General features: G+C 42.6%; 1 protein-coding gene, 1 long non-coding RNA gene and 1 pseudogene across 2 annotated transcripts in view; 1 reads left to right on the forward strand and 2 right to left on the reverse strand.

The window, feature by feature from the left end:
- The window catches only part of Speer4cl6 (spermatogenesis associated glutamate (E)-rich protein 4C like 6), a 261,843-nt gene that overhangs the window by 15,040 nt on the left and 232,073 nt on the right, over positions 1-14,730 (forward strand). The window lies entirely within an intron of this gene.
- Positions 1-14,730, reverse strand: part of LOC147997910 (uncharacterized) — a 28,250-nt gene that overhangs the window by 9,995 nt on the left and 3,525 nt on the right. Inside the window, exon 2 of the long non-coding RNA XR_015647511.1 lies at positions 10,874-10,955. This is a non-coding gene — a long non-coding RNA (uncharacterized LOC147997910). The remainder of the gene's footprint in view (positions 1-10,873; positions 10,956-14,730) is intronic.
- On the reverse strand, positions 599-1,885 carry LOC147997912 (zinc finger CCCH-type antiviral protein 1 pseudogene; annotated as a pseudogene).

Below are 14,730 nucleotides of genomic sequence, written 5' to 3' on the forward strand. Positions count from 1 at the left end.
CTAAAACGAGGCTGTGCATGGTTTTCAGTGAAATTGTGACGTCGTCCCCACTACAGAGAGCAGCAAAAGCTTCATGTATCACATGCTGCTGTTACCAAGGTGAGGCAAAGCCTCATCCCATAGAGAGTCTGGTAGGATTTGATGGCAGGAAATAAACTCAGAACTAAAATCAATCAATTACAAACAAAGAGAATGATACAAAGAGCCAAGCAAAGCAAGAGCTGGCTTTTTTTTTTTTTTTGAGAAGATCCACAAGACAGACAAACCACAGAGCCTATATCTAAAGTACCAAATCAGAAATGAAAAGGGGGATATAACAAAGGACACTGAGTGAATTCAACAATCATTAGGGCTTACTTCAGAGGCCTTTACTACAGAAAAGTGAAAAATCTATTTGATACTGGTGATTTTTCTAACAGATAACAAATACCAAGTTAAATACAGATCTGGGAAGGTAATGAATAATTCCCATAAGAAAATAGATACAGTCATTAAAGGCTGCCACTCCAAAAATTAAAAATAATAATAATCAGGGCCACATGGCTTTAATGCATCCTTTCTACCAGACTTTTAATGAAGACCCAATAACAATAGTGCTTCAATTATTCCACTGAATTGAAAGAGAAGGAACATTGCCAAACTCCTTCCCTGAGTTTCTCCTTTTACCTAGAATTCCTGAGTCTGTTGCTTCTTCCATTGTCACCCCATCAATAGAACCATTTAAAATGGGATGTAATCGATGTCTGGAGCCTCATTCTTTCCCTTGACCTCCATGCGGTGTCCAGAAGGCATGCCTGTTCTCATGGACATGGACTCATCTCTTTTTGCTGCAGCAAGAAGAAAGCCAGCAGAGGAGGCAGGAGCTTACAAAGAATCAGTAGGATTTCTAGAAAAGAAGCCATCCAGATGTCCATTCTCAGAAAACCTCTGGCTTGCTCTCATGTGACTGGGTCCTCAGACACCAGCAGCCTTAGATGAGACCAAGGAAAGCTGTGCAGAGTCCTGGGTCCCCAGGTTCTTGACCTCCTGAGTGACAGCTATAGACACATCCTCCAGGGAATCCTTACAGCTGGTGACATCTGGACAAAGTGAACCAGATGCCAAAATGAGACATGGGAGAGAAATCCTAGACTGTTTGGAAGGAATCAGTCTCTGCTTTTGCTTTTGTCTCTGTGTGCCCTGCTGCTATGATGTTCATGGGGAGCTCTCATGCCAGTGGGTCTCCTCCTAATGTGTTTGTTGTTGCAGATGTCCTGGATGTTCTGGACCCCATCAGAACTCAGCCCGTGCTCAGTCACGGAGGTCAGCACCTTCCTGTCCAACAGGTCATGAGACCTGAGACAATTGAGGTAACGGCAGTTGGCCTGGGTGAAGTGCTCACAGACTTGGACTCTCTTGCATGGCTGTGGCTTCAAGCAGATCTGTTTGTGGCTGTCTCCTTTGTAGTAACTTTTGCAGGAGAAAAGAATCCCCCTGTACCAGGAAGAAGGCCGGCTCCTCTTGGTTAAGCCCAGAAAGCTCATGATTCTTCAGGACCTGGAAGCTCTGTTCCTAAAAACTTGGTGTGGATATTTGCAGAGGTTTCTCTGGGATTTTGCATAATGACTCTGTCCCAGAAGTTTGAGCTTGCAGAGGCTTGGGCAATCTGTAGCATGGTCCCTGGATGCACTTGAGATTGAAGCCACAGGCTTCAGTAGTAGCCGCCACCTACAGCATGATCCCTGCCTGATCTCCAGTCTCCAATAGGAATAAGCAGTCTTGCCCAGCAGCTCATAGAGCTCTGCCTCTGGAGCCTGATCCTACTCTGCAGTTCCTTTAAGGTCATGCATCCCCTGTGGGTCCACAGGATCTTGGTGATGAAACAGTCTGCCCCAGGATCCCCCATGGTGCACTATGGCTGCAGCTGCTCAGGCTTGTGAGCTGGACTCTGCTTTGTGGAGAAAGGAAACTGGAAAAGGGGATAACACATGAAATGGAAATGAAGAAAATAACCAGTAAAAATTAAAAGAATTAAAGTCATCATCTCAGGAGAATGAGTGGGAAGCCAGGTCCTTAAGCAGGCAGGTTCTCCACAACAATGCATGCTGGGTTCAAGACTGGACATGAGGTGCCCTGAGCTTGGGACTGCCAGGCTCCTACTGGGAAGAGAGCTTTCTTCTTCATTTCTGTAAGTCTCTCTAGTTTTCTTTTAAGGCTTTCATCTCATCATTGACTTTCCCAATGACCTTTTATGACAAGCCATTATGGTTAACAAGAATTAAGTAAAGGCTCATTGAGCTGGTGGTAGTTGGAGGTCTGGGGGAAGCCCTGGACAGAGAGATCTTGCCTACCAGGGGTGGGATGTGCATGGTGGGAGGGACTAGTGGAGTGTCATTGGCCTCAGTATGCACAGGCTTGGGGCTGGTGCCTGGCTGCCTGGTGCGCCTCTGTGGCTACTTGGCCTGGGTCCCACCGCAGATGCCCATGGTGGTTGCTGGCCAGTTGTGCTTGCTCTACCTGTCCTCGGGGCTTCTGGCGGGGCTGACCACAGCCTTGAACATGGACAACCGTGGACAAAGTGGGCCAGAAATCGGAGGATCATGGGAGCATCTTCAACTTCCCCCTCCCCAAGCACTGGCAGTTGCAGCTGGAGGACAAGCCACTGTGAGTTTCCCCACATCCAGGCAGGTGTTCTGCACCACCAGGAGAGCAAGGGCAAGCACTGCTGCCACCAGTCCCACATGCGCAAGGCCTATTTGCTGACTGGCAGGGCTTCACTTTGCTCTGCCTGGCTCTGCTTTGCCTTGCTCTGCCCTGTGGGCTCTCACTTCTTTGGCCAAAGACTGTTGAGATCCCGGCTTGCCTCACCTTTCTTTTTTTTTTTTTTTTTTTTTTTTTTTTTATTAACTTGAGTATTTCTTATATACATTTCGAGTGTTATTCCCTTTCCCGGTTTCCGGGCAAACATCCCCCTCCCCCCTCCTCTTCCTTATGGGTGTTCCCCTCCCAACCCTCCCCCCATTGCCGCCCTCCCCCCATAGACTAGTTCACTGGGGGTTCAGTCTTAGCAGGACCCAGGGCTTCCCCTTCCACTGGTGCTCTTACTAGGATATTCATTGCTACCTATGGGGTCAGAGTCCAGGGTCAGTCCATGTATAGTCTTTAGGTAGTGGCTTAGTCCCTGGAAGCTCTGGTTGCTTGGCATTGTTGTACTTTTGGGGTCTCGAGCCCCTTCAAGCTCTTCCAGTCCTTTCTCTGATTCCTTCAATAGGGGACCTATTCTCAGTTCAGTGGTTTGCTGCTGGCATTCGCCTCTATATTTGCTGTATTCTGGCTGTGTCTCTCAGGAGCGATCTACATCCGGCTCCTGTCGGTCTGCACTTCTTTGCTTCATCCATCTTGTCTAATTGGGTGGCTGTATATGTATGGGCCACATGTGGGGCAGGCTCTGAATGGGTGTTCCTTCAGACTCTGTTTTAATCTTTGCCTCTCCCTTCCCTGCCAAGGGTATTCTTTTTCCTCATTTAAAGAAGGAGTGAAGCATTCACATTTTGATCATCCGTCTTGAGTTTCGTTTGTTCTAGGGATCTAGGGTAATTCAAGCATTTGGGCTAATAGCCACTTATCAATGAGTGCATACCATGTATGTCTTTCTGTGATTGGGTTAGCTCACTCAGGATGATATTTTCCAGTTCCAACCATTTGCCTACGAATTTCATAAACTCGTTGTTTTTGATAGCTGAGTAATATTCCATTGTGTAGATGTACCACATTTTCTGTATCCATTCCTCTGTTGAAGGGCATCTGGGTTCTTTCCATTTTCTGGCTATTATAAATAAGGCTGCGATGAACATAGTGTAGCACGTGTCTCTTTTATATGTTGAGGCATCTTTTGGGTATATGCCCAAGAGAGGTATAGCTGGATCCTCAGGCAGTTCAATGTCCAATTTTCTGAGGAACCTCCAGACTGATTTCCAGAATGGTTTTACCAGTCTGCAATCCCACCAACAATGGAGGAGTGTTCCTCTTTCTCCACATCCTCGCCAGCATCTGCTGTCACCTGAGTTTTTGATCTTAGCCAATCGCACTGGTGTGAGGTGAAATCTCAGGGTTGTTTTGATTGGCATTTCCCTTATGACTAAAGATGTTGAACATTTCTTTAGGTATTTCTCAGCCATTCGGCATTCCTCAGCTGTGAATTCTTTGTTTAGCTCTGAACCCCATTTTTTAATAGGGTTATTTGTTTCCCTGCGGTCTAACTTCTTGAGTTCTTTGTATATTTTGGATATAAGGCCTCTATCTGTTGTAGGATTGGTAAAGATCTTTTCCCAATCTGTTGGTTGCCATTTTGTCCTAACCACAGTGTCCTTTGCCTTACAGAAGCTTTGCAGTTTTATGAGATCCCATTTGTCGATTCTTGATCTTAGAGCATGAGCCATTGGTGTTTTGTTCAGGAAATTTTTTCCAGTGCCCATGTGTTCCAGATGCTTCCCTAGTTTTTCTTCTATTAGTTTGAGTGTGTCTGGTTTGATGTGGAGGTCCTTGATCCACTTGGACTTAAGCTTTGTACAGGGTGATAAGCATGGATCGATCTGCATTCTTCTACATGTTGCCCTCCAGTTGAACCAGCACCATTTGCTGAAAATGCTATCTTTTTTCCATTGGATGGTTTTGGCTCCTTTGTCAAAAATCAAGTGACCATAGGTGTGTGGGTTCATTTCTTGGTCTTCAATTCTATTCCGTTGGTCTATCTGTCTGTCTCTGTACCAATACCATGCAGTTTTTATCACTATTGCTCTGTAATACTGCTTGAGTTCAGGGATAGTGATTCCCCCTGAAGTTCTTTTATTGTTGAGGATAGCTTTAGCTATCCTGGGTTTTTTGTTATTCCAGATGAATTTGCAAATTGTTCTGTCTAACTCTTTGAAGAATTGAATTGGTATTTTGATGGGGATTGCATTGAATCTGTAGATCGCTTTTGGTAAAATGGCCATTTTTACTATATTAATCCTGCCAATCCATGAGCATGGGAGATCTTTCCATCTTCTGAGGTCTTCTTCAATTTCTTTCCTCAGTGTCTTGAAGTTCTTATTGTACAGATCTTTTACTTGCTTGGTTAAAGTCACACCGAGGTACTTTATATTATTTGGGTCTATTATGAAGGGTGTCGTTTCCCTAATTTCTTTCTCGGCTTGTTTCTCTTTTGTATAGAGGAAGGCAACTGATTTATTTGAGTTAATTTTATACCCAGCCACTTTGCTGAAGTTGTTTATCAGCTTTAGTAGTTCTCTGGTGGAACTTTTGGGATCACGTAAATATACTATCATGTCATCTGCAAATAGTGATATTTTGACCTCTTCTTTTCCGATCTGTATCCCTTTGATCTCCTTTTGTTGTCTGATTGCTCTGGCTAGAACTTCAAGAACTATATTGAATAAGTAGGGAGAGAGTGGGCAGCCTTGTCTAGTACCTGATTTTAGTGGGATTGCTTCAAGTTTCTCTCCATTTAGTTTAATGTTAGCAACTGGTTTGCTGTATATGGCTTTTACTATGTTTCGGTATGGGCCTTGAATTCCTATTCTTTCCAGGACTTTTATCATGAAGGGGTGTTGAATTTTGTCAAATGCTTTCTCAGCATCTAATGAAATGATCATGTGGTTCTGTTCTTTCAGTTTGTTTATATGATGGATCACGTTGATGGTTTTCCGTATATTAAACCATCCCTGCATGCCTGGGATGAAGCCTACTTGATCATGGTGGATGATTGTTTTGATGTGCTCTTGAATTCGGTTTGCCAGAATTTTATTGAGTATTTTTGCGTCGATATTCATAAGGGAAATTGGTCTGAAGTTCTCTTTCTTTGTTGTGTCTTTGTGTGGTTTAGGTATAAGAGTAATTGTGGCTTCGTAGAAGGAATTCGGTAGGGCTCCATCTGTTTCAATTTTGTGGAATAGTTTGGATAATATTGGTATGAGGTCTTCTATGAAGGTTTGATAGAATTCTGCACTAAACCCGTCTGGACCTGGGCTCTTTTTGGTTGGGAGACCTTTAATGACTGCTTCTATTTCCTTAGGAGTTATGGGGTTCTTTAACTGGTTTATCTGTTCCTGATTTAACCTCGATACCTGGTATCTGTCTAGGAAATTGTCCATTTCCTGAAGATTTTCAAATTTTGTTGAATATAGGTTTTTATAGTAAGATCTGATGATTTTTTGAATTTCCTCCGAATCTGTAGTTATGTCTCCCTTTTCATTTCTGATTTTGTTAATTTGGACACACTCTTTGTGTCCTCTCATTAGTCTGGCTAAGGGTTTATCTATCTTGTTGATTTTCTCAAAGAACCAACTTTTGGTTCTGTTGATTCTTTCTATGGTCCTTTTTGTTTCTACTTGGTTGATTTCAGCTCTGAGTTTGATTATTTCATGCCTTCTACTCCTCCTGGGTGTATTTGCTTCTTTTTGTTCTAGAGCTTTTAGGTGTGCTGTCAAGCTGCTGACATATGCTCTTTCCTGTTTCTTTCTGCAGGCACTCAGCGCTATGAGTTTTCCTCTTAGCACAGCTTTCATTGTGTCCCATAAGTTTGAGTATGTTGTATCTTCATTTTCATTAAATTCTAAAAAGTTTTTAATTTCTTTCTTTATTTCTTCCTTGACCAGGTTATCATTGAGTAGAGCATTGTTCAATTTCCACGTATATGTGGGCATTCTTCCCTTATTGTTATTGAAGACCAGTTTTAGGCCGTGGTGGTCCGATAGCACGCATGGGATTATTTCTATCTTTCTGTACCTGTTGAGGCCCGTTTTTTGACCAATTATATGGTCAATTTTGGAGAAAGTACCATGAGGAGCTGAGAAGAAGGTATATCCTTTTGCTTTAGGATAGAATGTTCTATAAATATCCGTTAAGTCCATTTGGCTCATGACTTCTCTTAGTCTGTCGACATCACTGTTTAATTTCTGTTTCCATGATCTGTCCATTGATGAGAGTGGGGTGTTGAAATCTCCCACTATTATTGTGTGAGGTGCAATGTGTGTTTTGAGCTTTACCTTTCAATAGGCACCTCTGTGAAGTGAGGAGAACCAAAGGGACAGAAGGCTGACCTGGCCCTGGAGACTTGTGTCTCCCCCTCCACCAAAGTGCTTTCCTCAGTTCTCCACTCCGGTTTTAGTTTGCAGGGATCCCAGCAGGTGGCAGGCTTCGCTGAGCCTCCCCTGTGAGAAGGGGACAGTGGTGGGACTTATGGTTGTGGGAAGTCTTTCAGGGAGATGCAGGCTTTCTCAAACTCTCCGACCATCCATCCAGTGCCCTCCCTGGTTCCCATTCCCTGTGTTTGTTGCGAAGTCACTTTTCGCTGTCCTGTGTGACTTTCCCTGCAGACTGGGCTCTCCTGCAGGAGATACTCTCACATGCTTCTTTAAAAGCCCCTGTTCCTCAGATCTAGATCAGCTGTGAATACAGGCTTCTCCATGCCAGGGTGAGAGCTACCCCTCCCAGCTCAGAGCTGCAACACCATAGGATCCTCAGGCCCCAGTGCTGGGTGGGTCCCATGGAAGAGTTAGAGGAAAGCTTCCCTTCTGAGAAGTGACTTAACACAGAAGGTTCACAAGTGACAGTCAACCCCCAAGTATTTCTTCCAGGAGAAAGCACTCAGCTCTCCCCTTTAAACAGTTTAGGCTCCCACATGGCCCAGTTTTGTGATTGGGGAAGATTTTCTGGAGCTTAGTTGGCCAGTCAAAGTGGGGCTACATTCTTTTTTTTTTTTTTTTTCTTTATTAACTTGAGTATTTCTTATTTACATTTCGATTGTATTCTCTTTCCCGGTTTCCCTGGCCAACATCCTCCTAACCCCCCCTCTTCTATATGGCTGTCCCCCTCCCCATCCTCCCACCATTACCACCCTCCCCCCAACAATCACGTTCACTGGGGGTTCAGTCTTGGCAGGACCAAGGGCTTCCCCTTCCACTGGTGCTCTGACTAGGCTATTCATTGCTACGTATGCAGTTGGAGCCCAGGGTCAGTCTTTGGGTAGTGGCTTAGTCCCTGGAAGCTCTGGTTGGTTGGAATTGTTTTTCATATGCGGTCTTAACCCCCTTGAGCTCTTTCAGTCCTTTCTAAGATTCCTTCAACGGGGGTCCTATTCTCAGTTCAGTGGTTTGCTGCTGGCATTCGCCTCTGTATTTGCTGTATTCTGGCTGTGTCTCTCAGGAGCGATCTACATCCGGCTCCTGTCTGCCTGCACTTCTTTGCTTCATCCATCTTATCTAATTGGGTGGCTGTATATGTATGGGCCACATGTGGAGCAGGCTCTGAATGGGTGTTCCTTCTGCCTCTGTTTTAATCTTTGCCTCTCTATTCCCTGCCAAGGGTATTCTTGTTCCTCTTTTAAAGAAGGAGTGAAGCATTTGCTTTTTGGTCATCCTTCTTGATTTTCATGTGTTCTGTGCATCTAGGGTAATTCAAGCATTTGGGCTAATAGCCACTTATCAATGAATGCATACCATGTGTGTTTTTCTGTGATTGGGTTACCTCACTCTGGATGATATTTTCCAGTTCCATCCATTTGCCTATGAATTTCATAAAATCATTGTTTTTGATAGCCGAGTAATATTCCATTGTGTAGATGTACCACATTTTCTGTATCCATTCCTCTGTTGGGTTCTTTCCAGCTTCTGGCTATTATAAGTAAGGCTGCTATGAACATAGTGGAGCACGTGTCTTTTTTATATGTTGGGGCATCTTTTGGGTATATGCCCAAGAGAGGTATAGCTCAGTCCTCAGGTAGTTCAATATCCAATTTTCTGAGAAACCTCCAACTGATTTCCAGAATGGTTGTACCAGTCTGCCTCCCACCAACATTGGAGGAGTGTTCCTCTTTCTCCACATCCTGGCCAGCATTTGCTGTCACCTGAGTTCTTGATCTTAGCCATTCTCACTGGTGTGCGGTGAAATCTCAGGGTTGTTTTGATTTGCATTTCCCTTATGACTAAAGATGTTGAACATTTCTTTTGGTGTTTCTCAGCCATTCGGCATTCCTCAGCTGTGAATTCTTTGTTTACCTCTGAACTCCATTTTTTAATAGGGTTATTTGACTCCCTGCGGTCTAACTTCTTGAGTTCTTTGTATATTTTGGATATAAGCCCTCTATCTGTTGTAGAATTGGTAAAGATCTTTTCCCAATCTGTTGGTGGGGCTACATTCTTAATCCATACTCATTCACACAACAGAACATCTTCCTCCCCACCCACGAGGCCTTGACTTGAACCCAGGTCCTTCCAGGATCAACAGACCTGAGAGAACAGATTGCAGCACAAGAGAGAAAAGAAGCCAGAATAGTTTAAACTGGAGAAAACCCCCATATAGGCCGTTTACCAACTTTAGGGGTTTGCATATTGTGGACTTCAGAATCTTACGGTCAGATTTTTCTGATTACACCTTATAGGTGAAGCTGAAGTCTACTGAGGGTGGGATCATCCCAGGCAGGGAGGGGATCTGACTCTGCAGGCCTGGCCACCCTCTGCATTCTCCCAAAAATAATTTTTAGTCAGCTGTAAATCTGAAGTGAAATTTGTTTTTTGTCAACTCAAACGGTTGACATTTCAAGTCTCACACACCATGTGAGAGACACACATTTATCCACAGGGGATTTGAACTTACTTCTATAGAAATGACTGTGGGCCAACAGAGGGAAAGCATTCTTGCCTTTAGCATTCTGTCTGTATCAGAGACTACATGGACTGGCTTCCTGGACAGACATGTCCAAGCAGACAGACATTGTAATGAGGGAAAACTTAGGCAAGAAATGACCTGGGGACAGTGATTTCAGATTGTGCCTTTAGCCAGGAATCTCTGTTGTCATTAAGGCAAGCAGTCTTGGGCTTGCCAAAACTTGTCAGTATTTCAGGGCTCTTACAACTGCTCCAGGCACTTCTGAGGTGAAAGCCTTTCATTAAAAAAAAAAAGTTTATAGAGCAATATTTCTCAACCTGTGGGTGGCAACTGCTTCACAGAGATTGCATATCAGATACCTTGTACATTATGACTCATAAGAGTAGCAATATTATTTATGAAGTAGCAATGAAATAATTTTATGGAGGGGATCATCACAGTATGAAGAGCTGTATTAAAGGGTTGCAGCAGTAGGACTGTTGAGAACCACTGCCATAGAAGCTGACAGATGGGAGCAGACTCCTCAGCTGAGTAGAGACCCACGACAAGGGATACTGTGTCCCACCCTAGAACCCAGAGGCAGAATCTATCCCAGGAGTCTGTGGGTCACCTTGTCTTAAATTCTCCCAGGGTCAAGAATAGCATTGATCATCTCAGCAGAGTCAGCTTGCACAGCCACATCAGGCCCATGGCTTCCCTTTACAGAGAAGGATGTGGGTCTGAGTGACAGCCAGTGAGACTGAGGGGACCCTGACACTCATTTGCTTTGAGCTGTAGTTTCTTCACCTGTAAAATGGGGGTGTTTCTGCTGAATTGGGTTGTTGTGGAGATTAACAGAACATACAACCTGCTCAGTGTCTGCCTGGCATGGACCCTGCTGGTTAAATGGAAGCTGTCGATGATGACGAGATTAAAAGTAGAATTTCTAGCCAGATAGTGTTAGTTGTGGGGCGCCATACAAGTGTTCTAAGCATTTTCTGATTCTAAGACCGCCTCACCTTACAACCTAAGGCTCTTGATTTAAATTTTAAAAAAAGAATAAATATAAAATACCAATATGAAAAAATCATAATCAGAAATGAGCTAATTCCTGCGAAGTCATTTAGCTTTACATTTTCTGCTTCTATTTCCAAGGCATCTAGAGTAGCACTATCCGAGATCCTAAAGCCTTCTATTATGGTGCTACCCATTCATTCCTCTCTCCTTGAGGACTTCTCAGGTGACTTACCAGAATCAGATGGCTTTTAAGATTGTTCCCATCAGGTGCGATCTCTTTGTCCATGGGCCTTGCCCAAAGCTGCAGGGCCAACCTGTTGTTTTACAATCCAAAATTCCAGACATTAATTTTACCAATGAAGTTTCAGGAGTCAGATGCTGAAGTCAAGTAAAGCTCCCAACTGTCTTTCCTGATTCACTGACCTCCCAGAAGAAGAGCAGTCCTGTTCCCTCTGAACACTTTCTTAAAAATCCTTTAACTCAAAAACTTTCCATTGGTTTAGTTATCTAGATTTCCTTTCACGTTGTGTCTTGATCTGCTGGACCTAAGTGCACTTTTTACCTTTGCCATAAATGTGTGTGGTAGGTGAGCCATACCGTAATTAAGTCCATGTTTACATGAATAAACAACTCTTGCTTTAAATGTCTGTGCCATGGCCCTGCTATACCACACACTACTTTTTCAGTAAATAATACATTCTTGGAGATCACAGTGTGATCAAATATTTTGTAACATGACTTAGTAACGTTCCCTCGATTTTATAAATCAATTTCTTTGACGAGGATTCTGGGTGTTGTCTGTCAGGTCTGAGTGCATCATCTTGGGAATCCCAAGGAACATCAAACTTGGGCTTTTGAAACTGTTGCATATGGCCAACCCGGAGCAAAAACCACCCAGGAATCTACTGATACTTGACACACATTAATTCACCTGCCTTTTTCATATAGTTTATGGCAAGAGGTCACCATTCTTGACCTTGTTTCATTATAAAACGTGGTGCTAAGTGTAACAGTTGGGGTCAAGGAGATCACCCCACAAATCACAAAATACCCATCTCAGATAACCATGTATGGTTTATTGAATACAAAACATCCATGAATTTCAGGACAGAATTAAAAGTCCAAACCTAAGGATAATAGAATAGAAGAGAATTTAGATTTCCAGTTCACAGGTCCAGTAAGCATATTCAGTAAATCATAGCAGAAAACATCCATAAGGTAAAGGAAGAAAAGGCCATGAAGGTACAACAAGCCTACAGAACGCCAATTTAATCATACCAGAAACAATTCCTCCATTAACATAATAATTAAAACACTGAATGCACAGATCAAAGAAAGATCATTAAAAGGGGTAAGGTACAAATAACCAGTAACAAATAAGTTCAGACTCATCTAAATTACACAAGACTTCTCAACAGAGACTCCAAAAGCCAGAAAATCTTGGGCAGATGTAATGCGGACCAAGGATCCTATACCCAGCATAATTCTCAATCACCATAAATGGAGAAACCAAAATATTTCATGACAAAACCAAATTTAAACAATATTTTTCTCTAAGAAAGCACAACAGAGGATTGTAGTAGGGAAACTCCAAGACAATGAGCTAAACTATACCCAAGAAAAACCAAGAAATAAATCATCTCTCAATAATTTCAAAAAATGAAGCACACAATCACCATTTCACCCATAACCAGAAAAAGAAGAGAAAGCAGCAACTATTGGTCTTTAATATCTAACCAGACCCTCTGTCACCAATCCCCCAGCTCCTAGGGAATAAACTGCCAGCCAAAGTATATACAGGGTCTATGGTTCTAGGTAACTGTGTAGAAGGGGACTGATTTAAGTGGCACCCATGTGGCGGGAGGCCATTGTCTACGCTGAGGCCTGTTGCCCAACAAAAGTAGATGCTGGAGTTGTGAGGTGGGAATGGATATGTGTAGGTGGGGGAACACTGTCATATAGGCAAAGCTGAGCAGAAATGGGATGTAAGATATGATGATGGGAGTGTGGAAAGCAGGACAACAGTTGAAATGTAAATAAATAAAATAACCAATTAATAAAAAAATAGCCAAAAATAAAATAAAAAGTGAAAAGGTAAAAGAAAACTTACACCAAAACAAAACAAAAGAAATCCTTGTAGTGGATTGGCCTAATTCTGCTTGTATTTTAATGCTAATATGTAGAACTCAAGACTGGTTAACCTCCAAAAACTGACCCTGCTCCCAGTTAACTGTGATTATAAAGAAGCCAACAGCCAACAGCTGCACAGCAGAGAGATGGGGGAGGTGAGCTTTGAGGGCTTTGCTAGAGAGGATCATGAGGAGGGAAGAAGGAGGAAGAAGCTGCCAGAGAATAAAGGAAGAACATGTGTGATGGAGAGGAGAGAGGAAGAGGACAGCAGCCATGGTTAAGGGAGAGGAGAGCCTGGTCCTGAGGGCTGTCCAAGTGCAACAAAGAGCAGCCAAGATGCTACACAGTCAGTAAGAGTTGAGCGTTATTGTTTGGAAAGTAGATCTGATACCATGGAGGGCAGGCAGCTGCACAGCTACTGTGCTGATTAAGGCATATGATGAATAAATTTACAAAATATGTATAACCAGTAAGGAGCTCTATAGAGGATCCTAAAAGGAATACTTTAGTTTGAAGAGAAGGATAAAATACCAGAGCAAACAGGAAATAATTTAACAAAACTAGAACAGTCAATCAAAAGAAGACAATAAAACCCACAAAAATTAACAAAATTAAATACATAGGTTTAAATAATATTTGCACGTCACTAAACTCAATTCCCCAGTGAACAGACATTATTTAGCCAGAAACAGGATCACCATCATGAGATGTAGAGGATATACTAGGGAAACAGACCTAAGACACAGGTCCCTATCGCAATTCTATGCAGTTTCTCTATCCAGCTGACAGAATAGATTTCAAACCAATCCTGTCCAGAAGATGTAAGGACATTCATTTCATATTTTGCAATTACCAAAAGATACTACAATCTAAATATATACATATTAAACACAGCAGTCACAAATTTAAATATATAATTATCACATAGATCTGAAATTACCCATTAGCTATAATAGTGGTTGTGATTGTTTTTAATAGTCTATTCTGACCACTTGGCAGATCACACGCAAATAAACAAAAGAGAAGGAGCAGAATTCAGTGACATCATCAGTCAAATGGACCTAACAAACTACACTGAACTATACATATATTTTCTATCAGCCTGTGGATCTGTCTCCAAAATTGACCACGGATTAGGACACAGAACAGCCCTCAGGAAAGATAAGAAAGGTGAAGTAGTGTCATGCATTCTATCTAAGCACAAAGGAATCAAACTGGTATCACACAATAGAAAGTGCAGTCAGGACACACTCTCGTGGAAGGTCAGCAACACAAACAACACACTACTGAAAGGGCCAAGGGAGAAACACATAAGGAAAAATTAAAATTCCTAGAAATGAGTGACAATGAAAACACAACCACCACAGATCTATGCGATACAACATAGTTTTAGGAATTATGTTGCAGTCAGCAAAGCCAGAGCAGTGGACCCATCTAATCCCTTTGTCATGCATCAGAAGTAGAGAATCTGGAGTGTGCCCTGTTGGGTTAATGCCTTGAACTGGCTCACCACATTCCCAATTTCCCTTTGCAATGATAACATATTTTTGTCATTACACATTGGATATATGCAATTTGCCTTTTGATTTCATAGGGGAATAATTAAGGGACTTCCTGGAGGGTCGAAAAGCACTGTGGATAAACTGTGTAGAGACCGAAAGACTACAGGGGTTTTGGAAGCTGAGCTAATGTATTTTTATTATGATATGTTTAAGAATCTATGGGGAATTGGGAGTGGAATATGGTGATTTGAATGATAATGGCCCCCATAAACTCACATATATGAATGTTTGTTGCTGGTTAGTGGAAATATTCGGGAAGAATTATAAGATACGGATTTGTTGGAGGAGTGTATGGGATTGGGCTTTGAGGTTTCCAAATTCAACACCATCTATAGTTAACACTTTCTCTGTCTCCGACTTGCACATAAGATGTAAGCTCTCAGCCAGTTCTCTAGAA

Source organism: Rattus norvegicus, unplaced genomic scaffold (genome assembly GCF_021556685.1).
Source record: "Rattus norvegicus strain SHRSP/BbbUtx unplaced genomic scaffold, alternate assembly SHRSP_T2T haplotype2-0000026, whole genome shotgun sequence".
Classification (NCBI taxonomy): Eukaryota; Metazoa; Chordata; class Mammalia; order Rodentia; family Muridae; genus Rattus; species Rattus norvegicus.